Source organism: Engystomops pustulosus, chromosome 9, assembly GCF_040894005.1.
Source record: "Engystomops pustulosus chromosome 9, aEngPut4.maternal, whole genome shotgun sequence".
Taxonomy (NCBI): Eukaryota; Metazoa; Chordata; class Amphibia; order Anura; family Leptodactylidae; genus Engystomops; species Engystomops pustulosus.
The window spans coordinates 63,328,578-63,352,341 of record NC_092419.1 but is presented as its reverse complement, the minus strand read 5'-3'; the positions used below and the strand labels follow the sequence as shown (position 1 = coordinate 63,352,341).

At 45.2% G+C, this 23,764-nt stretch overlaps 9 pseudogenes; all 9 read right to left on the bottom strand.

Annotated features, from left to right (window-relative positions):
- Positions 1–20,788: 20,788 nt before the first annotated feature.
- On the bottom strand, positions 20,789–20,907 carry LOC140094421 (5S ribosomal RNA; annotated as a pseudogene).
- Positions 20,908–21,166: 259 nt separating this feature from the next.
- Positions 21,167–21,285, bottom strand: LOC140091762 (5S ribosomal RNA; annotated as a pseudogene).
- A 258-nt stretch (positions 21,286–21,543) lies between these two features.
- On the bottom strand, positions 21,544–21,662 carry LOC140096168 (5S ribosomal RNA; annotated as a pseudogene).
- Positions 21,663–21,920: 258 nt separating this feature from the next.
- Positions 21,921–22,039, bottom strand: LOC140091649 (5S ribosomal RNA; annotated as a pseudogene).
- Positions 22,040–22,864: 825 nt separating this feature from the next.
- LOC140091563 (5S ribosomal RNA) lies at positions 22,865–22,983 on the bottom strand (annotated as a pseudogene).
- A 69-nt stretch (positions 22,984–23,052) lies between these two features.
- Positions 23,053–23,171, bottom strand: LOC140087422 (5S ribosomal RNA; annotated as a pseudogene).
- A 70-nt stretch (positions 23,172–23,241) lies between these two features.
- On the bottom strand, positions 23,242–23,360 carry LOC140082770 (5S ribosomal RNA; annotated as a pseudogene).
- Positions 23,361–23,430: 70 nt separating this feature from the next.
- On the bottom strand, positions 23,431–23,549 carry LOC140096167 (5S ribosomal RNA; annotated as a pseudogene).
- A 70-nt stretch (positions 23,550–23,619) lies between these two features.
- On the bottom strand, positions 23,620–23,738 carry LOC140091551 (5S ribosomal RNA; annotated as a pseudogene).
- Positions 23,739–23,764: the final 26 nt, after the last annotated feature.

The window sequence follows — 23,764 nt, the reverse complement described above, 5'->3', positions numbered from 1 at the left end:
CTAACACATTTTCAGGTTCAAAAAGGTCAACAGAACTTGGGATTCCCAGCCAGTCTCCCATGCTGGTACTTGCCAAGCCTTAAGCTGCATTGCTGCTGCAATCTGACAAGAGCAGGCACATTCAGCTTAGAATTGCCGTTGACAGCAGCTCTTCAATTTGAACCTTCTTTTACTATCTCATAGAGAAATTAACACAATTTTCAGGTTCAAAAAGGTCAACGGAACTTGGAATTCCCAGCCAGTCTCCCATGCTGGTACTTGCCAAGCCTTAAGTTGCATTGCTGCTGCGATCTGACGAGAGCAGGCAAATTCAGCTTAGAATGGCCGTTGACAGCAGCTGTTCAATTTGAACCTTCTTTTCCTATCTCATAGAGAAACTAACACATTTTCAGGTTCAAAAAGGTCAACAGAACTTGGGATTCCCAGCCAGTCTCCCATGCTGGTACTTGCCAAGCCTTAAGCTGCATTGCTGCTGCAATCTGACGAGAGCAGGCACATTCAGCTTAGAATTGCCGTTGACAGCAGCTGTTCAATTTGAACCTTCTTTTACTATCTCATAGAAAAACTAACACAATTTTCAGGTTCAAAAAGGTCAACAGAACTTGGGATTCCCAGCCAGTCTCCCATGCTGGTACTTGCCAAGCCTTAAGCTGCATTGCTGCTGCAATCTGAAAAGAGCACACACATTCAGCTTAGAATGGCCGTTGACAGCAGTTGTTCAATTTGAACCTTCTTCTACTATCTCATAGAGAAACTAACACAAATTTCAGGTTCAAAAAGGTCACCAGAACTTGGGATTCCCAGCCAGTCTCCCATGCTGGTACTTGCCAAGCCTTAAGCTGCATCGCTGCTGCGATCTGACAAGAGCACGCACATTCAGCTTAGAATTGCCGTTGACAGCAGCTTTTCAATTTGAACCTTCTTTTACTATCTCATACAGAAACTAACACAATTTTCAGGTTCAAAAAGGTCAACGGAACTTGGGATTCCCAGCCAGTCTCCCATGCTGGTACTTGCCAAGCCTTAAGCTGCATTGCTGCTGCGATCTGACGAGAGCAGGCACATTCAGCTTAGAATGGCCATTGACAGCAGCTGTTCAATTTGAACCTTCTTTTACTATCTCATAGAGAAACTAACACAATTTTCAGGTTCAAAAAGGTCAACAGAACTTGGGATTCCCAGCCAGTCTCCCATGCTGGTACTTGCCAAGCCTTAAGCTGCATCGCTGCTGCGATCTGACAAGAGCACACACATTCAGCTTAGAATGGCCATTGACAGCAGTTGTTCAATTTGAACCTTCTTCTACTATCTCATAGAGAAACTAACACAATTTTCAGGTTCAAAAAAGTCACCAGAACTTGGGATTCCCAGCCAGTCTCCCATGCTGGTACTTGCCAAGCCTTAAGCTGCATCGCTGCTGCGATCTGACAAGAGCAGGCACATTCAGCTTAGAATGGCCGTTGACAGCAGCGTTTCAAATTGAACCTTCTTTTACTATCTCATAGAGAAACTAAAACAATTTTCAAGTTCAAAAAGGTCAACAGAACTTGGGATTCCCAGCCAGTCTCCCATGCTGGAACTTGCCAAGCCTTAAGCTGCATTGCTGCTGCGATCTGACAAGAGCAGGCACATTCAGCTTAGAATGGCCATTGACAGCAGTTGTTCAATTTGAACCTTCTTCTACTATCTCATATAGAAACTAACACAATTTTCAGGTTCAAAAAGGTCACCAGAACTTGGGATTCCAAGCCAGTCTCCCATGCTGGTACTTGCCAAGCCTTAAGCTGCATCGCTGCTGCGATCTGACAAGAGTACGCACATTCAGCTTAGAACGGCCGTTGACAGCAGCTGTTCAATTTGAAAGTTCTTTTACTATCTCATAGAGAAACTAACACAATTTTCAGGTTCAAAAAGGGCAACAGAACTTGGGATTCCCAGCCAGTCTCCCATGCTGGTACTTGCCAAGCCTTAAGCTGCATTGCTGCTGCGATCTGGCAAGAGCAGGCACATTCAGCTTAGAATGGCCATTGACAGCAGTTGTTCAATTTGAACCTTCTTCTACTATCTTATATAGAAACTAACACAATTTTCAGGTTCAAAAAGGTCAACGGAACTTGGGATTCCCAGCCAGTCTCCCATGCTGGTACTTGCCAAGCCTTAAGCTGCATTGCTGCTGCGATCTGGCAAGAGCAGGCACATTCAGCTTAGAATGGCCATTGACAGCAGCTGTTCAATTTGAACCTTCTTTTACTATCTCATAGAGAAACTAACACATTTTCAGGTTCAAAAAGGTCAACAGAACTTGGGATTCCCAGCCAGTCTCCCATGCTGGTACTTGCCAAGCCTTAAGCTGCATTGCTGCTGCAATCTGACGATAGCAGGCACATTCAGCTTAGAATGGCCGTTGACAGCAGCTGTTCAATTTGAACCTTCTTTTACTATCTCATAGAGAAACTAACACAATTTTCAGGTTCAAAAAGGTCAACAGAACTTGGGATTCCCAGCCAGTCTCCCATGCTGGTACTTGCAAAGCCTTAAGCTGCATCGCTGCTGCGATCTGACAAGAGCACACACATTCAGCTTAGAATGGCCGTTGACAGCAGTTGTTCAATTTGAACCTTCTTCTACTATCTCATAGAGAAACTAACACAATTTTCAGGTTCAAAAAAGTCACCAGAACTTGGGATTCCCAGCCAGTCTCCCATGCTGGTACTTGCCAAGCCTTAAGCTGCATCGCTGCTGCGATCTGACAAGAGCAGGCACATTCAGCTTAGAATGGCCGTTGACAGCAGCATTTCAAATTGAACCTTCTTTTACTATCTCATAGAGAAACTAAAACAATTTTCAAGTTCAAAAAGGTCAACAGAACTTGGGATTCCCAGCCAGTCTCCCATGCTGGAACTTGCCAAGCCTTAAGCTGCATCGCTGCTGCGATCTGACAAGAGTACGCACATTCAGCTTAGAATGGCCGTTGACAGCAGCTGATCAATTTGAACCTTCTTTTACTATCTCATAGAGAAACTAACACAATTTTCAGGTTCAAAAAGGTCAACAGAACTTGGGATTCCCAGCCAGTCTCCCATGCTGGTACTTGCCAAGCCTTAAGCTGCATTGCTGCTGCGATCTGACAAGAGCAGGCACATTCAGCTTAGAATGGCCATTGACAGCAGTTGTTCAATTTGAACCTTCTTCTACTATCTCATATAGAAACTAACACAATTTTCAGGTTCAAAAAGGTCACCAGAACTTGGGATTCCAAGCCAGTCTCCCATGCTGGTACTTGCCAAGCCTTAAGCTGCATCGCTGCTGCGATCTGACAAGAGCACGCACATTCAGCTTAGAATGGCCGTTGACAGCAGCTGTTCAATTTGAAAGTTCTTTTACTATCTCATAGAGAAACTAACACAATTTTCAGGTTCAAAAAGGGCAACAGAACTTGGGATTCCCAGCCAGTCTCCCATGCTGGTACTTGCCAAGCCTTAAGCTGCATTGCTGCTGCGATCTGGCAAGAGCAGGCACATTCAGCTTAGAATGGCCATTGACAGCAGTTGTTCAATTTGAACCTTCTTCTACTATCTTATATAGAAACTAACACAATTTTCAGGTTCAAAAAGGTCAACGGAACTTGGGATTCCCAGCCAGTCTCCCATGCTGGTACTTGCCAAGCCTTAAGCTGCATTGCTGCTGCGATCTGGCAAGAGCAGGCACATTCAGCTTAGAATGGCCATTGACAGCAGCTGTTCAATTTGAACCTTCTTTTACTATCTCATAGAGAAACTAACACATTTTCAGGTTCAAAAAGGTCAACAGAACTTGGGATTCCCAGCCAGTCTCCCATGCTGGTACTTGCCAAGCCTTAAGCTGCATTGCTGCTGCGATCTGGCAAGAGCAGGCACATTCAGCTTAGAATGGCCATTGACAGCAGCTGTTCAATTTGAACCTTCTTTTACTATCTCATAGAGAAACTAACACATTTTCAGGTTCAAAAAGGTCAACAGAACTTGGGATTCCCAGCCAGTCTCCCATGCTGGTACTTGCAAAGCCTTAAGCTGCATCGCTGCTGCGATCTGACAAGAGCACACACATTCAGCTTAGAATGGCCGTTGACAGCAGTTGTTCAATTTGAACCTTCTTCTACTATCTCATAGAGAAACTAACACAATTTTCAGGTTCAAAAAAGTCACCAGAACTTGGGATTCCCAGCCAGTCTCCCATGCTGGTACTTGCCAAGCCTTAAGCTGCATCGCTGCTGCGATCTGACAAGAGCAGGCACATTCAGCTTAGAATGGCCGTTGACAGCAGCATTTCAAATTGAACCTTCTTTTACTATCTCATAGAGAAACTAAAACAATTTTCAAGTTCAAAAAGGTCAACAGAACTTGGGATTCCCAGCCAGTCTCCCATGCTGGAACTTGCCAAGCCTTAAGCTGCATCGCTGCTGCGATCTGACAAGAGTACGCACATTCAGCTTAGAATGGCCGTTGACAGCAGCTGATCAATTTGAACCTTCTTTTACTATCTCATAGAGAAACTAACACAATTTTCAGGTTCAAAAAGGTCAACAGAACTTGGGATTCCCAGCCAGTCTCCCATGCTGGTACTTGCCAAGCCTTAAGCTGCATTGCTGCTGCGATCTGACAAGAGCAGGCACATTCAGCTTAGAATGGCCATTGACAGCAGTTGTTCAATTTGAACCTTCTTCTACTATCTCATATAGAAACTAACACAATTTTCAGGTTCAAAAAGGTCACCAGAACTTGGGATTCCAAGCCAGTCTCCCATGCTGGTACTTGCCAAGCCTTAAGCTGCATCGCTGCTGCGATCTGACAAGAGCACGCACATTCAGCTTAGAATGGCCGTTGACAGCAGCTGTTCAATTTGAAAGTTCTTTTACTATCTCATAGAGAAACTAACACAATTTTCAGGTTCAAAAAGGGCAACAGAACTTGGGATTCCCAGCCAGTCTCCCATGCTGGTACTTGCCAAGCCTTAAGCTGCATTGCTGCTGCGATCTGGCAAGAGCAGGCACATTCAGCTTAGAATGGCCATTGACAGCAGTTGTTCAATTTGAACCTTCTTCTACTATCTTATATAGAAAATAACACAATTTTCAGGTTCAAAAAGGTCACCAGAACTTGGGATTCCAAGCCAGTCTCCCATGCTGGTACTTGCCAAGCCTTAAGCTGCATTGCTGCTGCGATCTGACGAGAGCAGGCACATTCAGCTTAGAATGGCCGTTGACAGCAGCTGTTCAATTTGAACCTTCTTTTACTATCTCATAGAGAAACTAACACAATTTTCAGGTTCAAAAAGGTTAACGGAACTTGGGATTCCCAGCCAGTCTCCCATGCTGGTACTTGCCAAGCCTTAAGCTGCATTGCTGCTGCGATCTGGCAAGAGCAGGCACATTCAGCTTAGAATGGCCCTTGACAGCAGTTGTTCAATTTGAACCTTCTTCTACTATCTTATATAGAAACTAACACAATTTTAAGGTTCAAAAAGGTCACCAGAACTTGGGATTCCAAGCCAGTCTCCCATGCAGATACTTGCCAAGCCTTAAGCTGCATTGCTGCTGCAATCTGACAAGAGCAGGAACATTCAGCTTAGAATGGCCGTTGACAGCAGCTGTTTAATTTGAACCTTCTTTTGCTATCTCATAGAGAAACTAACACAATTTTCAGGTTCAAAAAGGTCACCAGAACTTGGGATTCCAAGCCAGACTCCCATGCTGGTACTTGCCAAGCCTTAAGCTGCATCGCTGCTGCGATCTCACAAGAGCACGCACATTCAGCTTAGAATGGCCGTTGACAGCAGCTGTTCAATTTGAACCTTCTTTTACTATCTCATAGAGAAACTAACACAATTTTCAGGTTCAAAAAGGGCAACGGAACTTGGGATTCCCAGCCAGTCTCCCATGCTGGTACTTGCCAAGCCTTAAGCTGCATTGCTGCTGCGATCGGACGAGAGCAGGCACATTCAGCTTAGAATGGCCATTGACAGCAGCTGTTCAATTTGAACCTTCTTTTGCTATCTCATAGAGAAACTAACACAATTTTCAGGTTCAAAAAGGTCACCAGAACTTGGGATTCCAAGCCAGTCTCCCATGCTGGTACTTGCCAAGCATTAAGCTGCATCGCTGCTGCGATCTGACAAGCGCACGCACATTCAGCTTAGAATGGCCGTTGACAGCAGCTGTTCAATTTGAACCTTCTTTTACTATCTCATAGAGAAACTAACACATTTTCAGGTTCAAAAAGGTCAACAGAACTTGGGATTCCCAGCCAGTCTCCCATGCTGGTACTTGCCAAGCCTTAAGCTGCATTGCTGCTGCGATGTGACGAGAGCAGGCACATTCAGCTTAGAATGGCCGTTGACAGCAGCTGTTCAATTTGAACCTTCTTTTACTATCTCATAGAGAAACTAACACAATTTTCAGGTTCAAAAAAGTCAACGGAACTTGGGATTCCCAGCCAGTCTCCCATGCTGGTACTTGCCAAGCCTTAAGCTGCATTGCTGCTGCGATCTGACGAGAGCAGGCACATTCAGCTTAGAATGGCCATTGACAGCAGCTGTTCAATTTGAACCTTCTTTTGCTATCTCATAGAGAAACTAACACAATTTTCAGGTTCAAAAAGGTCACCAGAACTTGGGATTCCAAGCCAGACTCCCATGCTGGTACTTGCCAAGCCTTAAGCTGCATCGCTGCTGCGATCTCACAAGAGCACGCACATTCAGCTTAGAATGGCCGTTGACAGCAGCTGTTCAATTTGAACCTTCTTTTACTATCTCATAGAGAAACTAACACAATTTTCAGGTTCAAAAAGGGCAACGGAACTTGGGATTCCCAGCCAGTCTCCCATGCTGGTACTTGCCAAGCCTTAAGCTGCATTGCTGCTGCGATCGGACGAGAGCAGGCACATTCAGCTTAGAATGGCCATTGACAGCAGCTGTTCAATTTGAACCTTCTTTTGCTATCTCATAGAGAAACTAACACAATTTTCAGGTTCAAAAAGGTCACCAGAACTTGGGATTCCAATCCAGACTCCCATGCTGGTACTTGCCAAGCCTTAAGCTGCATCGCTGCTGCGATCTCACAAGAGCACGCACATTCAGCTTAGAATGGCCGTTGACAGCAGCTGTTCAATTTGAACCTTCTTTTACTATCTCATAGAGAAACTAACACAATTTTCAGGTTCAAAAAGGGCAACGGAACTTGGGATTCCCAGCCAGTCTCCCATGCTGGTACTTGCCAAGCCTTAAGCTGCATTGCTGCTGCGATCGGACGAGAGCAGGCACATTCAGCTTAGAATGGCCATTGACAGCAGCTGTTCAATTTGAACCTTCTTTTGCTATCTCATAGAGAAACTAACACAATTTTCAGGTTCAAAAAGGTCACCAGAACTTGGGATTCCAAGCCAGTCTCCCATGCTGGTACTTGCCAAGCCTTAAGCTGCATCGCTGCTGCGATCTGACAAGCGCACGCACATTCAGCTTAGAATGGCCGTTGACAGCAGCTGTTCAATTTGAACCTTCTTTTACTATCTCATAGAGAAACTAACACATTTTCAGGTTCAAAAAGGTCAACAGAACTTGGGATTCCCAGCCAGTCTCCCATGCTGGTACTTGCCAAGCCTTAAGCTGCATTGCTGCTGCGATGTGACGAGAGCAGGCACATTCAGCTTAGAATGGCCGTTGACAGCAGCTGTTCAATTTGAACCTTCTTTTACTATCTCATAGAGAAACTAACACAATTTTCAGGTTCAAAAAAGTCAACGGAACTTGGGATTCCCAGCCAGTCTCCCATGCTGGTACTTGCCAAGCCTTAAGCTGCATTGCTGCTGCGATCTGACGAGAGCAGGCACATTCAGCTTAGAATGGCCGTTGACAGCAGCTGTTCAATTTGAACCTTCTTTTACTATCTCATAGAGAAACTAACACAATTTTCAGGTTCAAAAAAGTCACCAGAACTTGGGATTCCCAGCCAGTCTCCCATGCTGGTACTTGCCAAGCCTTAAGCTGCATCGCTGCTGCGATCTGACAAGAGCACGCACATTCAGCTTAGAATGGCCGTTGACAGCAGCTGTTCAATTTGAACCTTCTTTTACTATCTCATAGAGAAACTAACACAATTTTCAGGTTCAAAAAGGGCAACGGAACTTGGGATTCCCAGCCAGTCTCCCATGCTGGTACTTGCCAAGCCTTAAGCTGCATTGCTGCTGCGATCTGGCGAGAGCAGGCACATTCAGCTTAGAATGGCCGTTGACAGCAGTTGTTCAATTTGAACCTTCTTCTACTATCTTATATAGAAACTAACACAATTTTCAGGTTCAAAAAGGTCACCAGAACTTGGGATTCCAAGCCAGTCTCCCATGCTGGTACTTGCCAAGCCTTAAGCTGCATTGCTGCTGCAATCTGACAAGAGCAGGCACATTCAGCTTAGAATGGCCGTTGACAGCAGCTGTTCAATTTGAACCTTCTTTTGCTATCTCATAGAGAAACTAACACAATTTTCAGGTTCAAAAAGGTCACCAGAACTTGGGATTCCAAGCCAGTCTCCCATGCTGGTACTTGCCAAGCCTTAAGCTGCATCGCTGCTGCGATCTGACAAGAGCACGCACATTCAGCTTAGAATGGCCGTTGACAGCAGCTGTTCAATTTGAACCTTCTTTTACTATCTCATAGAGAAACTAACACATTTTCAGGGTCAAAAAGGTCAACAGAACTTGGGATTCCCAGCCAGTCTCCCATGCTGGTACTTGCCAAGCCTTAAGCTGCATTGCTGCTGCGATCTGACGAGAGCAGGCACATTCAGCTTAGAATGGCCGTTGACAGCAGCTGTTCAATTTGAACCTTCTTTTACTATCTCATAGAGAAACTAACACAATTTTCAGGTTCAAAAAGATCAACGGAACTTGGGATTCCCAGCCAGTCTCCCATGCTGGTACTTGCCAAGCCTTAAGCTGCATTGCTGCTGCGATCTGACGAGAGCAGGCACATTCAGCTTAGAATGGCCGTTGACAGCAGCTGTTCAATTTGAACCTTTTTTTACTATCTCATAGAGAAACTAACACATTTTCAGGTTCAAAAAGGTCAACGGAACTTGGGATTCCCAGCCAGTCTCCCATGCTGGTACTTGCCATGCCTTAAGCTGCATTGCTGCTGCGATCTGACGAGAGCAGGCACATTCAGCTTAGAATGGCCATTGACAGCAGTTGTTCAATTTGAACCTTCTTCTACTATCTCATATAGAAACTAACACAATTTTCAGGTTCAAAAAGGTCACCAGAACTTGGGATTCCAAGCCAGTCTCCCATGCTGGTACTTGCCAAGCCTTAAGCTGCATCGCTGCTGCGATCTGACAAGAGCACGCACATTCAGCTTAGAATGGCCGTTGACAGCAGCTGTTCAATTTGAACCTTCTTTTACTATCTCATAGAGAAACTAACACAATTTTCAGGTTCAAAAAGGGCAACGGAACTTGGGATTCCCAGCCAGTCTCCCATGCTGGTACTTGCCAAGCCTTAAGCTGCATTGCTGCTGCGATCTGGCGAGAGCAGGCACATTCAGCTTAGAATGGCCATTGACAGCAGTTGTTCAATTTGAACCTTCTTCTACTATCTTATATAGAAACTAACACAATTTTCAGGTTCAAAAAGGTCACCAGAACTTGGGATTCCAAGCCAGTCTCCCATGCTGGTACTTGCCAAGCCTTAAGCTGCATTGCTGCTGCAATCTGACAAGAGCAGGCACATTCAGCTTAGAATGGCCGTTAACAGCAGCTGTTCAATTTGAACCTTCTTTTGCTATCTCATAGAGAAACTAACACAATTTTCAGGTTCAAAAAGGTCACCAGAACTTGGGATTCCAAGCCAGTCTCCCATGCTGGTACTTGCCAAGCCTTAAGCTGCATCGCTGCTGCGATCTGACAAGAGCACGCACATTCAGCTTAGAATGGCCGTTGACAGCAGCTGTTCAATTTGAACCTTCTTTTACTATCTCATAGAGAAACTAACACATTTTCAGGTTCAAAAAGTTCAACAGAACTTGGGATTCCCAGCCAGTCTCCCATGCTGGTACTTGCCAAGCCTTAAGCTGCATTGCTGCTGCGATCTGACGAGAGCAGGCACATTCAGCTTAGAATGGCCGTTGACAGCAGCTGTTCAATTTGAACCTTCTTTTACTATCTCATAGAGAAACTAACACAATTTTCAGGTTCAAAAAGGTCAACGGAACTTGGGATTCCCAGCCAGTCTCCCATGCTGGTACTTGCCAAGCCTTAAGCTGCATTGCTGCTGCGATCTGACGAGAGCACGCACATTCAGCTTAGAATGGCCGTTGACAGCAGCTGTTCAATTTGAACCTTCTTTTACTATCTCATAGAAAAACTAACACAATTTTCAGGTTCAAAAAGGTCAACGGAACTTGGGATTCCCAGCCAGTCTCCCATGCTGGTACTTGCCAAGCCTTAAGCTGCATTGCTGCTGCGATCTGACGAGAGCAGGCACATTCAGCTTAGAATGGCCGTTGACAGCAGCTGTTCAATTTGAACCTTCTTTTACTATCTCATAGACAAACTAACACATTTTCAGGTTCAAAAAGGTCAACGGAACTTGGAATTCCCAGCCAGTCTCCCATGCTGGTACTTGCCAAGCCTTAAGCTGCATTGCTGCTGCGATCTGACGAGAGCAGGCACATTCAGCTTAGAATGGCCGTTGACAGCAGCTGTTCAATTTGAACCTTCTTTAACTATCTCATAGAGAAACTAACACAATTTTCAGGTTCAAAAAGGTCAACAGAACTTGGGATTCCCAGCCAGTCTCCCATGCTGGTACTTGCCAAGCCTTAAGCTGCATTGCTGCTGTGATCTGACGAGAGCAGGCACATTCAGCTTAGAATGGCCGTTGACAGCAGCTGTTCAATTTGAACCTTCTTTTACTATCTCATAGAGAAAATAACTCAATTTTCAGATTCAAAAAGGTCAACGGATCTTGGGATTCCTACCCAGTCTCCCATGCTGGTACTTGCCAAGCCTTAAGCTGCATTGCTGCTGCGATCTGATGAGAGCAGGCACATTCAGCTTAGAATGGCCGTTGACAGCAGCTGTTCAATTTGAACCTTCTTTTACTATCTCATAGAGAAACTAACACAATTTTCAGGTTCAAAAAGGTCAACGGAACTTGGGATTCCCAGCCAGTCTCCCATGCTGGTACTTGCCAAGCCTTAAGCTGCATTGCTGCTGCGATCTGACGATAGCAGGCACATTCAGCTTAGAATGGCCGTTGACAGCAGCTGTTCAATTTGAACCTTCTTTTACTATCTCATAGAGAAACTAACACATTTTCAGGTTCAAAAAGGTCAACGGAACTTGGAATTCCCAGCCAGTCTCCCATGCTGGTACTTGCCAAGCCTTAAGTTGCAATGCTGCTGCGATCTGACGAGAGCAGGCAAATTCAGCTTAGAAAGGCCGTTGACAGCAGCTGTTCAATTTGAACCTTCTTTTACTATCTCATAGAGAAACTAACACAATTTTCAGGTTCAAAAAGGTCAACGGAACTTGGAATTCCCAGCCAGTCTCCCATGCTGGTACTTGCCAAGCCTTAAGCTGCATTGCTGCTGCGATCTGACGAGAGCAGGCACATTCAGCTTAGAATGGCCGTTGACAGCAGCTGTTCAATTTGAACCTTCTTTTACTATCTCATAGAGAAACTAACACAATTTTCAGGTTCAAAAAGGTCAACGGAACTTGGGATTCCCAGCCAGTCTCCCATGCTGGTACTTGCCAAGCCTTAAGCTGCATTGCTGCTGCGATCTGACGAGAGCAGGCACATTCAGCTTAGAATGGCCGTTGACAGCAGCTGTTCAATTTGAACCTTCTTTTACTATCTCATAGAGAAACTAACACAATTTTCAGGTTCAAAAAGGTCAACGGAACTTGGGATTCCCAGCCAGTCTCCCATGCTGGCACTTGCCAAGCCTTAAGTTGCATTGCTGCTGCGATCTGACGAGAGCAGGCAAATTCAGCTTAGAATGGCCGTTGACAGCAGCTGTTCAATTTGAACCTTCTTTTACTATCTCATATAGAAACTAACACAATTTTCAGGTTAAAAAAGGTCAACAGAACTTGGGATTCCCAGCCAGTCTCCCATGCTGGTACTTGCCAAGCCTTAAGCTGCATCGCTGCTGCGATCTGAAAAGAGCACACACATTCAGCTTAGAATGGCCGTTGACAGCAGTTGTTCAATTTGAACCTTCTTCTACTATCTCATAGAGAAACTAACACAATTTTCAGGTTCAAAAAGGTCACCAGAACTTGGGATTCCCAGCCAGTCTCCCATGCTGGTATTTGCCAAGCCTTAAGCTGCATCGCTGCTGCGATCTGACAAGAGCACGCACATTCCGCTTAGAATGGCCGTTGACAGCAGCTTTTCAATTTGAACCTTCTTTTACTATCTCATAGAGAAACTAACACAATTTTCAGGTTCAAAAAGGTCAACGGAACTTAGGATTCCCAGCCAGTCTCCCATGCTGGTACTTGCCAAGCCTTAAGCTGCATTGCTGCTGCGATCTGACGAGAGCAGGCACATTCAGCTTAGAATGGCCATTGACAGCAGCTGTTCACTTTGAACCTTCTTTTACTATCTCATAGAGAAACTAACACAATTTTCAGGTTCAAAAAGGTCAACGGAACTTGGGATTCCCAGCCAGTCTCCCATGCTGGTACTTGCCAAGCCTTAAGCTGCATTGCTGCTGCGATCTGACGAGAGCAGGCACATTCAGCTTAGAATGGCCGTTGACAGCAGCTGTTCAATTTGAACCTTCTTTTACTATCTCATAGACAAACTAACACATTTTCAGGTTCAAAAAGGTCAACGGAACTTGGAATTCCCAGCCAGTCTCCCATGCTGGTACTTGCCAAGCCTTAAGCTGCATTGCTGCTGCAATCTGACGAGAGCAGGCACATTCAGCTTAGAATGGCCGTTGACAGCAGCTGTTCAATTTGAACCTTCTTTAACTATCTCATAGAGAAACTAACACAATTTTCAGGTTCAAAAAGGTCAACAGAACTTGGGATTCCCAGCCAGTCTCCCATGCTGGTACTTGCCAAGCCTTAAGCTGCATTGCTGCTGTGATCTGACGAGAGCAGGCACATTCAGCTTAGAATGGCCGTTGACAGCAGCTGTTCAATTTGAACCTTCTTTTACTATCTCATAGAGAAAATAACTCAATTTTCAGATTCAAAAAGGTCAACGGATCTTGGGATTCCTACCCAGTCTCCCATGCTGGTACTTGCCAAGCCTTAAGCTGCATTGCTGCTGCGATCTGACGAGAGCAGGCACATTCAGCTTAGAATGGCCGTTGACAGCAGCTGTTCAATTTGAACCTTCTTTTACTATCTCATAGAGAAACTAACACAATTTTCAGGTTCAAAAAGGTCAACAGAACTTGGGATTCCCAGCCAGTCTCCCATGCTGGTACTTGCCAAGCCTTAAGCTGCATCGCTGCTGCGATCTGAAAAGAGCACACACATTCAGCTTAGAATGGCCGTTGACAGCAGTTGTTCAATTTGAACCTTCTTCTACTATCTCATAGAGAAACTAACACAATTTTCAGGTTCAAAAAGGTCACCAGAACTTGGGATTCCCAGCCAGTCTCCCATGCTGGTATTTGCCAAGCCTTAAGCTGCATTGCTGCTGCGATCTGACGAGAGCAGGCACATTCAGCTTAGAATGGCCGTTGACAGCAGCTGTTCAATTTGAACCTTCTTTTACTATCTCATAGACAAACTAACACATTTTCAGGTTCAAAAAGGTCAACGGAACTTGGAATTCCCAGCCAGTCTCCCATGCTGGTACTTGCCAAGCCTTAAGCTGCATTGCTGCTGCGATCTGACGAGAGCAGGCACATTCAGCTTAGAATGGCCGTTGACAGCAGCTGTTCAATTTGAACCTTCTTTAACTATCTCATAGAGAAACTAACACAATTTTCAGGTTCAAAAAGGTCAACAGAACTTGGGATTCCCAGCCAGTCTCCCATGCTGGTACTTGCCAAGCCTTAAGCTGCATTGCTGCTGTGATCTGACGAGAGCAGGCACATTCAGCTTAGAATGGCCGTTGACAGCAGCTGTTCAATTTGAACCTTCTTTTACTATCTCATAGAGAAAATAACTCAATTTTCAGATTCAAAAAGGTCAACGGATCTTGGGATTCCTACCCAGTCTCCCATGCTGGTACTTGCCAAGCCTTAAGCTGCATTGCTGCTGCGATCTGACGAGAGCAGGCACATTCAGCTTAGAATGGCCGTTGACAGCAGCTGTTCAATTTGAACCTTCTTTTACTATCTCATAGAGAAACTAACACAATTTTCAGGTTCAAAAAGGTCAACGGAACTTGGGATTCCCAGCCAGTCTCCCATGCTGGTACTTGCCAAGCCTTAAGCTGCATTGCTGCTGCGATCTGACGTTAGCAGGCACATTCAGCTTAGAATGGCCGTTGACAGCAGCTGTTCAATTTGAACCTTCTTTTAATATCTCATAGAGAAACTAACACATTTTCAGGTTCAAAAAGGTCAACGGAACTTGGAATTCCCAGCCAGTCTCCCATGCTGGTACTTGCCAAGCCTTAAGTTGCAATGCTGCTGCGATCTGACGAGAGCAGGCAAATTCAGCTTAGAATGGCCGTTGACAGCAGCTGTTCAATTTGAACCTTCTTTTACTATCTCATAGAGAAACTAACACAATTTTCAGGTTCAAAAAGGTCAACGGAACTTGGAATTCCCAGCCAGTCTCCCATGCTGGTACTTGCCAAGCCTTAAGCTGCATTGCTGCTGCGATCTGACGAGAGCAGGCACATTCAGCTTAGAATGGCCGTTGACAGCAGCTGTTCAATTTGAACCTTCTTTTACTATCTCATAGAGAAACTAACACAATTTTCAGGATCAAAAAGGTCAACAGAACTTGGGATTCCCAGCCAGTCTCCCATGCTGGTACTTGCCAAGCCTTAAGCTGCATTGCTGCTGCGATCTGACGAGAGCAGGCACATTCAGCTTAGAATGGCCGTTGACAGCAGCTGTTCAATTTGAACCTTCTTTTACTATCTCATAGAGAAACTAACACAATTTTCAGGTTCAAAAAGGTCAACGGAACTTGGGATTCCCAGCCAGTCTCCCATGCTGGCACTTGCCAAGCCTTAAGTTGCATTGCTGCTGCGATCTGACGAGAGCAGGCAAATTCAGCTTAGAATGGCCGTTGACAGCAGCTGTTCAATTTGAACCTTCTTTTACTATCTCATATAGAAACTAACACAATTTTCAGGTTAAAAAAGGTCAACAGAACTTGGGATTCCCAGCCAGTCTCCCATGCTGGTACTTGCCAAGCCTTAAGCTGCATTGCTGCTGCGATCTGACGAGAGCAGGCACATTCAGCTTAGAATGGCCGTTGACAGCAGCTGTTCAATTTGAACCTTCTTTTACAATCTCATAGAGAAACTAACACAATTTTCAGGTTCAAAAAGGTCAACAGAACTTGGGATTCCCAGCCAGTCTCCCATGCTGGTATTTGCCAAGCCTTAAGCTGCATCGCTGCTGCGATCTGACAAGAGCACGCACATTCCGCTTAGAATGGCCGTTGACAGCAGCTTTTCAATTTGAACCTTCTTTTACTATCTCATAGAGAAACTAACACAATTTTCAGGTTCAAAAAGGTCAACGGAACTTAGGATTCCCAGCCAGTCTCCCATGCTGGTACTTGCCAAGCCTTAAGCTGCATTGCTGCTGCGATCTGACGAGAGCAGGCACATTCAGCTTAGAATGGCCATTGACAGCAGCTGTTCACTTTGAACCTTCTTTTACTATCTCATAGAGAAACTAACACAATTTTCAGGTTCAAAAAGGTCAACGGAACTTGGGATTCCCAGCCAGTCTCCCATGCTGGTACTTGCCAAGCCTTAAGCTGCATTGCTGCTGCGATCTGACGAGAGCAGGCACATTCAGCTTAGAATGGCCGTTAACAGCAGCTGTTCAATTTGAACCTTCTTTTACTATCTCATAGAGAAACTAACACATTTTCAGGTTCAAAAAGGTCAACGGATCTTGGGATTCCTACCCAGTCTCCCATGCTGGTACTTGCCAAGCCTTAAGCTGCATTGCTGCTGCGATCTGACGAGAGCAGGCACATTCAGCTTAGAATGGATGTTGACAGCAGCTGTTCAATTTGAACCTTCTTTTACTATCTCATAGAGAAACTAACACAATTTTCAGGTTCAAAAAGGTCAACGGAACTTGGGATTCCCAGCCAGTCTCCCATGCTGGTACTTGCCAAGCCTTAAGCTGCATTGCTGCTGCGATCTGACGAGAGCAGGCACATTCAGCTTAGAATGGCCGTTGACAGCAGCTGTTCAATTTGAACCTTCTTTTACTATCTCATAGAGAAACTAACACATTTTCAGGTACAAAAAGGTCAACGGAACTTGGAATTGCCAGCCAGTCTCCAATGCTGGTACTTGCCAAGCCTTAAGTTGCATTGCTGCTGCGATCTGACGAGAGCAGGCAAATTCAGCTTAGAATGGCCGTTGACAGCAGCTGTTCAATTTGAACCTTCTTTTACTATCTCATAGAGAAACTAACACAATTTTCAGGTTCAAAAAGGTCAACGGAACTTGGAATTCCCAGCCAGTCTCCCATGCTGGTACTTGCCAAGCCTTAAGCTGCATTGCTGCTGCGATCTGACGAGAGCAGGCACATTCAGCTTAGAATGGCCGTTGACAGCAGCTGTTCAATTTGAACCTTCTTTTACTATCTCATAGAGAAACTAACACAATTTTCAGGTTCAAAAAGGTCAACGGAACTTGGGATTCCCAGCCAGTCTCCCATGCTGGTACTTGCCAAGCCTTAAGCTGCATTGCTGCTGCGATCTGACGAGAGCAGGCACATTCAGCTTAGAATGGCTGTTGACAGCAGCTGTTCAATTTGAACCTTCTTTTACTATCTCATAGAGAAACTAACACATTTTCAGGTTCAAAAACGTCAACGGAACTTGGAATTCCCAGCTATTCTCCCATGCTGGTACTTGCCAAGCCTTAAGTTGCATTGCTGCTGCGATCTGACGAGAGCAGGCAAATTCAGCTTAGAATGGCCGTTGACAGCAGCTGTTCAATTTGAACCTTCTTTTACTATCTCATATAGAAACTAACACAATTTTCAGGTTAAAAAAGGTCAACAGAACTTGGGATTCCCAGCCAGTCTCCCATGCTGGTACTTGCCAAGCCTTAAGCTGCATTGCTGCTGCGATCTGACGAGAGCAGGCACATTCAGCTTAGAATGGCCGTTGACAGCAGCTGTTCAATTTGAACCTTCTTTTACTATCTCATAGAGAAACTAACACAATTTTCAGGTTCAAAAAGGTCAACGGAACTTGGGATTCCCAGCCAGTCTCCCATGCTGGTACTTGCCAAGCCTTAAGCTGCATTGCTGCTGCGATCTGACGAGAGCAGGCACATTCAGCTTAGAATGGCCGTTAACAGCAGCTGTTCAATTTGAACCTTCTTTTACTATCTCATAGACAAACTAACACATTTTCAGGTTCAAAAAGGTCAACGGAACTTGGAATTCCCAGCCAGTCTCCCATGCTGGTACTTGCCAAGCCTTAAGCTGCATTGCTGCTGCGATCTGACGAGAGCAGGCACATTCAGCTTAGAATGGCCGTTGACAGCAGCTGTTCAATTTGAACCTTCTTTAACTATCTCATAGAGAAACTAACACAATTTTCAGGTTCAAAAAGGTCAACGGATCTTGGGATTCCTACCCAGTCTCCCATGCTGGTACTTGCCAAGCCTTAAGCTGCATTGCTGCTGCGATCTGACGAGAGCAGGCACATTCAGCTTAGAATGGCCGTTGACAGCAGCTGTTCAATTTGAACCTTCTTTTACTATCTCATAGAGAAACTAACACAATTTTCAGGTTCAAAAAGGTCAACGGAACTTGGGATTCCCAGCCAGTCTCCCATGCTGGTACTTGCCAAGCCTTAAGCTGCATTGCTGCTGTGATCTGACGAGAGCAGGCACATTCAGCTTAGAATGGCCGTTGACAGCAGCTGTTCAATTTGAACCTTCTTTTACTATCTCATAGAGAAACTAACACATTTTCAGGTTCAAAAAGGTCAACGGAACTTGGAATTCCCAGCCAGTCTCCCATGCTGGTACTTGCCAAGCCTTAAGCTGCATTGCTGCTGCGATCTGACGAGAGCAGGCACATTCAGCTTAGAATGGCCGTTAACAGCAGCTGTTCAATTTGAACCTTCTTTTACTATCTCATAGAGAAACTAACACATTTTCAGGTTCAAAAAGGTCAACGGAACTTGGAATTCCCAGCCAGTCTCCCATGCTGGTACTTGCCAAGCCTTAAGCTGCATTGCTGCTGTGATCTGACGAGAGCAGGCACATTCAGCTTAGAATGGCCGTTGACAGCAGCTGTTCAATTTGAACCTTCTTTTACTATCTCATAGAGAAACTAACACATTTTCAGGTTCAAAAAGGTCAACGGAACTTGGAATTCCCAGCCAGTCTCCCATGCTGGTACTTGCCAAGCCTTAAGCTGCATTGCTGCTGCGATCTGACGAGAGCAGGCAAATTCAGCTTAGAATGGCCGTTGACAGCAGCTGTTCAATTTGAACCTTCTTTTACTATCTCATAGAGAAACTAACACAATTTTCAGGTTCAAAAAGGTCAACGGAACTTGGAATTGCCAGCCAGTCTCCAATGCTGGTACTTGCCAAGCCTTAAGCTGCATTGCTGCTGCGATCTGACGAGAGCAGGCACATTCAGCTTAGAATGGCCGTTGACAGCAGCTGTTCAATTTGAACCTTCTTTTACTATCTCATAGAGAAACTAACACAATTTTCAGGTTCAAAAAGGTCAACAGAACTTGGGATTCCCAGCCAGTCTCCCATGCTGGTACTTGCCAAGCCTTAAGCTGCATCGCTGCTGCGATCTGAAAAGAGCACACACATTCAGCTTAGAATGGCCGTTGACAGCAGTTGTTCAATTTGAACCTTCTTCTACTATCTCATAGAGAAACTAACACAATTTTCAGGTTCAAAAAGGTCACCAGAACTTGGGATTCCCAGCCAGTCTCCCATGCTGGTATTTGCCAAGCCTTAAGCTGCATCGCTGCTGCGATCTGACAAGAGCACGCACATTCCGCTTAGAATGGCCGTTGACAGCAGCTTTTCAATTTGAACCTTCTTTTACTATCTCATAGAGAAACTAACACAATTTTCAGGTTCAAAAAGGTCAACGGAACTTGGGATTCCCAGCCAGTCTCCCATGCTGGTACTTGCCAAGCCTTAAGCTGCATTGCTGCTGCGATCTGACGAGAGCAGGCACATTCAGCTTAGAATGGCCGTTAACAGCAGCTGTTCAATTTGAACCTTCTTTTACTATCTCATAGAGAAACTAACACATTTTCAGGTTCAAAAAGGTCAACGGAACTTGGAATTCCCAGCCAGTCTCCCATGCTGGTACTTGCCAAGCCTTAAGCTGCATTGCTGCTGTGATCTGACGAGAGCAGGCACATTCAGCTTAGAATGGCCGTTGACAGCAGCTGTTCAATTTGAACCTTCTTTTACTATCTCATAGAGAAACTAACACATTTTCAGGTTCAAAAAGGTCAACGGAACTTGGAATTCCCAGCCAGTCTCCCATGCTGGTACTTGCCAAGCCTTAAGCTGCATTGCTGCTGCGATCTGACGAGAGCAGGCACATTCAGCTTAGAATGGACGTTGACAGCAGCTGTTCAATTTGAACCTTCTTTTACTATCTCATAGAGAAACTAACACACTTTCGGGTTCAAAAAGGTCAACGGAACTTGGAATTCCCAGCCAGTCTCCCATGCTGGTACTTGCCAAGCCTTAAGCTGCATTGCTGCTGCGATCTGACGAGAGCAGGCACATTCAGCTTAGAATGGACGTTGACAGCAGCTGTTCAATTTGAACCTTCTTTTACTATCTCATAGAGAAACTAACACATTTTCAGGTTCAAAAAGGTCAACGGAACTTGGAATTCCCAGCCAGTCTCCCATGCTGGTACTTGCCAAGCCTTAAGCTGCATTGCTGCTGCGATCTGACGAGAGCAGGCACATTCAGCTTAGAATGGCCGTTGACAGCAGCTGTTCAATTTGAACCTTCTTTAACTATCTCATAGAGAAACTAACACAATTTTCAGGTTCAAAAAGGTCAACAGAACTTGGGATTCCCAGCCAGTCTCCCATGCTGGTACTTGCCAAGCCTTAAGCTGCATTGCTGCTGGGATCTGACGAGAGCAGGCTCATTCAGCTTAGAATGGCCGTTGACAGCAGCTGTTCAATTTGAACCTTCTTTTACTATCTCATAGAGAAACTAACACAATTTTCAGGTTCAAAAAGGTCAACGGAACTTGGGATTCCCAGCCAGTCTCCCATGCTGGTACTTGCCAAGCCTTAAGCTGCATTGCTGCTGCGATCTGACGAGAGCAGGCACATTCAGCTTAGAATGGCCGTTGACAGGAGCTGTTCAATTTGAACCTTCTTTTACTATCTCATAGACAAACTAACACATTTTCACGTTCAAAAAGGTCAACGGAACTTGGAATTCCCAGCCAGTCTCCCATGCTGGTACTTGCCAAGCCTTAAGCTGCATTGCTGCTGCGATATGACGAGAGCAGGCACATTCAGCTTAGAATGGCCGTTGACAGCAGCTGTTCAATTTGAACCTTCTTTTACTATCTCATAGAGAAACTAACACAATTTTCAGGTTCAAAAAGGTCAACAGAACTTGGGATTCCCAGCCAGTCTCCCATGCTGGTACTTGCCAAGCCTTAAGCTGCATTGCTGCTGCGATCTGACAAGAGCAGGCACATTCAGCTTAGAATGGCCATTGACAGCAGCTGTTCAATTTGAACCTTCTTTTGCTATCTCATAGAGAAACTAACACAATTTTCAGGTTCAAAACGGTCAACGGAACTTGGGATTCCCAGCCAGTCTCCCATGCTGGTACTTGCCAAGCCTTAAGCTGCATTGCTGCTGCGATCTGACGAGAGCAGGCACATTCAGCTTAGAATTGCCGTCGACAGCAGCTGTTCAATTTGAACCTTCTTTTACTATCTCATAGAGAAACTAACACAATTTTCAGGTTCAAAAAGGTCAACAGAACTTGGGATTCCCAGCCAGTCTCCCATGCTGGTACTTGCCAAGCCTTAAGCTGCATTGCTGCTGCGATCTGACGAGAGCAGGCACATTCAGCTTAGAATGGACGTTGACAGCAGCTGTTCAATTTGAACCTTCTTTTACTATCTCATAGAGAAACTAACACATTTTCAGGTTCAAAAAGGTCAACGGAACTTGGAATTCCCAGCCAGTCTCCCATGCTGGTACTTGCCAAGCCTTAAGCTGCATTGCTGCTGCGATCTGACGAGAGCAGGCACATTCAGCTTAGAATGGCCGTTGACAGCAGCTGTTCAATTTGAACCTTCTTTAACTATCTCATAGAGAAACTAACACAATTTTCAGGTTCAAAAAGGTCAACAGAACTTGGGATTCCCAGCCAGTCTCCCATGCTGGTACTTGCCAAGCCTTAAGCTGCATTGCTGCTGGGATCTGACGAGAGCAGGCTCATTCAGCTTAGAATGGCCGTTGACAGCAGCTGTTCAATTTGAACCTTCTTTTACTATCTCATAGAGAAACTATCACAATTTTCAGGTTCAAAAAGGTCAACGGAACTTGGGATTCCCAGCCAGTCTCCCATGCTGGTACTTGCCAAGCCTTAAGCTGCATTGCTGCTGCGATCTGACGAGAGCAGGCACATTCAGCTTAGAATGGCCGTTGACAGGAGCTGTTCAATTTGAACCTTCTTTTACTATCTCATAGACAAACTAACACATTTTCACGTTCAAAAAGGTCAACGGAACTTGGAATTCCCAGCCAGTCTCCCATGCTGGTACTTGCCAAGCCTTAAGCTGCATTGCTGCTGCGATCTGACAAGAGCAGGCACATTCAGCTTAGAATGGCCATTGACAGCAGCTGTTCAATTTGAACCTTCTTTTGCTATCTCATAGAGAAACTAACACAATTTTCAGGTTCAAAACGGTCAACGGAACTTGGGATTCCCAGCCAGTCTCCCATGCTGGTACTTGCCAAGCCTTAAGCTGCATTGCTGCTGCGATCTGACGAGAGCAGGCACATTCAGCTTAGAATTGCCGTCGACAGCAGCTGTTCAATTTGAACCTTCTTTTACTATCTCATAGAGAAACTAACACAATTTTCAGGTTCAAAAAGGTCAACAGAACTTGGGATTCCCAGCCAGTCTCCCATGCTGGTACTTGCCAAGCCTTAAGCTGCATCGCTGCTGCGATCTGAAAAGAGCACACACATTCAGCTTAGAATGGCCGTTGACAGCAGTTGTTCAATTTGAACCTTCTTCTACTATCTCATAGAGAAACTAACACAATTTTCAGGTTCAAAAAGGTCACCAGAACTTGGGATTCTCAGCCAGTCTCCCATGCTTGTATTTGCCAAGCCTTAAGCTGCATCGCTGCTGCGATCTGACAAGAGCACGCACATTCCGCTTGGAATGGCCATTGACAGCAGCTTTTCAATTTGAACCTTCTTTTACTATCTCATAGAGAAACTAACACAATTTTCAGGTTCAAAAAGGTCAACGGAACTTGGGATTCCCAGCCAGTCTCCCATGCTGGTACTTGCCAAGCCTTAAGCTGCATTGCTGCTGCGATCTGACGAGAGCAGGCACATTCAGCTTAGAATGGCCGTTGACAGCAGCTGTTCAATTTGAACCTTCTTTTACTATCTCATAGAGAAACTAACACATTTTCAGGTTCAAAAAGGTCAACGGAACTTGGGATTCCCAGCCAGTCTCCCATGCTGGTACTTGCCAAGCCTTAAGCTGCATTGCTGCTGCGATCTGACGAGAGCAGGCACATTCAGCTTAGAATGGCCGTTGACAGGAGCTGTAAAATTTGAACCTTCTTTTACTATCTCATAGAGAAACTAACACATTTTCAGGTTCAAAAAGGTCAACGGAACTTGGAATTCCAGGCCAGTCTCCCATGCTGGTACTTGCCAAGCCTTAAGCTGCATTGCTGCTGCGATCTGACGAGAGCAGGTACATTCAGCTTAGAATGGCCATTGACAGCAGCTGTTCAATTTGAACCTTCTTTAACTATCTCATAGAGAAACTAACACAATTTTCAGGTTCAAAACGGTCAACGGAACTTGGAATTCCCAGCCAGTCTCCCATGCTGGTACTTGCCAAGCCTTAAGCTGCATTGCTGCTGCGATCTGACGAGAGCAGGCACATTCAGCTTAGAATGGCCGTTGACAGCAGCTGTTCAATTTGAACCTTCTTTAACTATCTCATAGAGAAACTAACACAATTTTCAGGTTCAAAAAGGTCAACAGAACTTGGGATTCCCAGCCAGTCTCCCATGCTGGTACTTGCCAAGCCTTAAGCTGCATTGCTGCTGGGATCTGACGAGAGCAGGCTCATTCAGCTTAGAATGGCCGTTGACAGCAGCTGTTCAATTTGAACCTTCTTTTACTATCTCATAGAGAAACTAACACAATTTTCAGGTTCAAAAAGGTCAACGGAACTTGGGATTCCCAGCCAGTCTCCCATGCTGGTACTTGCCAAGCCTTAAGCTGCATTGCTGCTGCGATCTGACGAGAGCAGGCACATTCAGCTTAGAATGGCCGTTGACAGGAGCTGTTCAATTTGAACCTTCTT